Source organism: Triticum dicoccoides, chromosome 3A (genome assembly GCF_002162155.2).
Source record: "Triticum dicoccoides isolate Atlit2015 ecotype Zavitan chromosome 3A, WEW_v2.0, whole genome shotgun sequence".
Taxonomy (NCBI): domain Eukaryota; kingdom Viridiplantae; phylum Streptophyta; class Magnoliopsida; order Poales; family Poaceae; genus Triticum; species Triticum dicoccoides.
In genome coordinates, this window is record NC_041384.1 from 144,327,748 (window position 1) to 144,331,166 (window position 3,419).

Genomic DNA, 3,419 nt, shown 5'->3' on the forward strand with positions numbered 1-3,419 from the left:
TCAAGCAATCATCACACAATTCAAGCAAGCATGCAAAGAGTATATTGGCAGTGGAAAGTAAAGCATGCAACTTGCAAGAATGTAAAGGGAAGGGTTTGGAGAATTCAAACGCAATTGGAGACACGGATGTTTTTCCCGTGGTTCGGATAGGTGGTGCTATCCTACATCCACGTTGATGGAGACTTCAACCCACGAAGGGTAATGGTCGCGCGAGTCCACGGAGGGCTCCACCCACGAAGGGTCCACGAAGTAGCAACCTTGTCTATCCCACCATGGCCATCGCCCACGAAGGACTTGCCTCACTAGCGGTAGATCTTCACGAAGTAGGCGATCTCCTTGCCCTTACAAACTCCTTGGTTCAACTCCACAATCTTGTCGGAGGCTCCCAAGTGACACCTAGCCAATCTAGGAGACACCACTCTCCAAGAAGTAACAAATGGTGTGTTGATGATGAACTCCTTGCTCTTGTGCTTAAAATGATAGTCTCCCCAACACTCAACTCTCTCTCATAGGATTTGGATTTTGTGGAAAGAAGATTTGAGTGGAAAGCAACTTGGGTAAGGCTAGAGATCAAGATTCATATGGTAGGAATGGAATATCTTGGTCTCAACACATGAGTAGGTGGTTCTCTCTCAGAACATATGAGTTGGAATTGTGTATGTGTTCTGATGACTCTCTCCACGAATGAAGAGGAGGTGGAGGGGGTATATATAGCCTCCACACAAAATCCAACCGTTACACACAGTTTTCCAATCTCGGTGGGACCGAATCAACAAACTCGGTCAGACCGAAAAGGTAAACCTAGTGACCGTTAGAGATTTTCGGTGGGACTGACATGCAACTCGGTAGGACGGATATGGTTAGGGTTTGGGCATAACGTAATCTCGGTGAGACCGATTACACAAACTCGGTGAGACCGAGTTTGGTAATAAGCTAACCAGAGAGTTGGTCAGGCAAACTCGGTGGGACCGATTTGCTCTTTCGGTGAGACCGAAAAGTTACAAAAGGGAAATAGAGAGTTTACATTGCAATCTCGGTGGGACCGATTCGCTCTTTCGGTGAGACCGAAAAGTTACGAAAGGGAAACAGAGAGTTTGCAATCCCATCTCGGTGAGACCGAGATCCCTATCGGTAGAACCGAATTGCTAGGGTTTGGCAGTGGCTTATGACAAGTGAAACTCGGTGGCGCCGGATAGAAAGAATCGGTAGGACCGAGTTTGGCTTAGGGTTTAGGTCATATGTGGATATGGGAAACTAGTTGATGGTTTTGGAGCATATCACTAAGCACATGAAGCAAGAGGCTCATTAAGCAACACCTCATCCCTCCTTGATAGTATTGGCTTTTCCTAAAGACTCAATGTGATATTGGATCACTAAAATATAAAATGAAGAGTCTTGAGCTTTTGAGCTTGAGCCAATCCTTTGTCCTTAGCATTTTGAGGGTTCCACTTTCACATCCATGCCATGCCAATCATTGAGCTTTCCTAAAATAGTCATCTTGGAATAGCATTAGCTCAATGAGCTATATGTTGTTATGAATTACCAAAACCACCTAGGGATAGTTGCACTTTCAATCTCCCCCTTTTTGGTAATTGATGACAACATATAGATCAAAGCTTCGACAAATGATAATAAGCATGAAATATATCGTCGCTTTGAGAAGTATGTGACAAGTAAGAGCTCCCCCTAAATTTGTGCATATTTAAAATTTGCTTTGGACTGCAAATGCACAAAGAGTTAGAGTCATGGGTTACTCTTCCATGTCACATACATCTTGGTGGAGCGCTTAAAATGATAAGAATGAAATACATGCACTCATCACCAAGAATAGTGAATGATCACATAAGATAGATAAGATGATAATATTAAGCAAACATTAAGTGTAGCTTATGATCAAACACATGATCATCAATGTCTCACGAGCAATGACATAGTATCTCACACAAAAGCAAACAAAGTTCGAAAAACCACCAAATAAAACAAGAGAGAATAAAAGCAACACTCTCTCTCAAAGCCTATGATCTATACATTTTCTCCCCCTTTGGCAACAAGTTACCAAAAAGTTCCTAGAAAATGCATAGTGCTAAGTCGACACTCAGGCTTGATCTTCAGGTGGTGGTGGAGTCCGGAGCACTCCAAGGACGAAGCCTTCTGTAGACGTGGTCGGAGTCGAGGCTGAAGTGGACGCTGGAGCTGGTGGAACTGAGGCTGTAGCTGGTGCAGACGTGGTGGCTCTGGGGTCAGCAACTGGCACTGCAGACGACCTCGGACCTCGTGGCACTCTGGCAAAGGCATCAGTTGTAGTCTTGCCTCTCCTCTCCTGCATGTCATCCTGGAGCTGCTCCACTGCAGTCTGAATCTCTGTCACTTTGACATCCAAGTCATAGAACTTTTGTTCCATGATCCTCCCTAAGCTTGCCTAGTTCTGAGTTAGGGTGGCTAGTCCTTGCTCAATCCGCAGGGTGGATGCAATCAAGTAACCAAGCTTCTCTTGTTTGGTTTTCAGGAAATATTCAGATGCCTCCTCTTGAGTAGGCATCTTGGCAGCTTTCTCCTTCCTCGCCTTCTCCTTCTTGGCTTGTGCTTGGGTAGATGATGGCTCATTCTCAGTCATGACCACTTGATTATCTTCAAAGTCTGGACGGATGGGCAGGTGTTCCTTGTCCAATAAGTATATACCCGTGCCCATCTTAGAGTTGATGAGCTCCTGAATCTGTGGGGCATATCCACAGCTCCTCTTCTGGTCTGCTGCTGTCCTCTTGATTGTTTCAATCATAAGGCTCATGACTTTGAATTTCTGTGGCACGTAAAAGATATGAAGCAAGTTGATCGCGTGGCCCCTGATCATCTTGTGATCTCCAGACTTGGGCAATAGGGTGTGCCTAAGAACCCAGTTGATGGTTGGTAGCCCTGACAGAAGATAGTGTACTGAGCCAAACTTGAACGTATCAAGTGCTTCATTTGGAATCTCCTTGTACATGTTTGACATTGAGTTGTGGTCCATCTTCTTCTTGGCATAAATGTCCAAGTCATCATCATGCTCTTCTGGGGCATTAATCAGCTGAGCCCATTCAGCAACTGTAGACTGGTACCTTGTACCCTCTAACATCCATACAATCCTGCCATCTGGATAGAAATGGGCTGTGGAGTAGAACTACATGATGAGTTCCTCGTTCCACTTTGTGAGCTTCTGCCCAACAAAGTCCTCTACTCCACATGCCTTGAAGCTGTCCTGCACTCCAGGGTAGTACTCTTTGTTGTCCTTGATGTATTGCCAATCAACCCATCTCATATCACAGACAATTGGCTTCTTGTCTAGCAGCACTGTCTCATAAAAGTCTTGCTGCTCCTTGGTGTGAAACCTGTAGTCAACTGCAGTCCTTCTCCTTGAAGCATACGGGTCTGCTTCTCTCCACTTC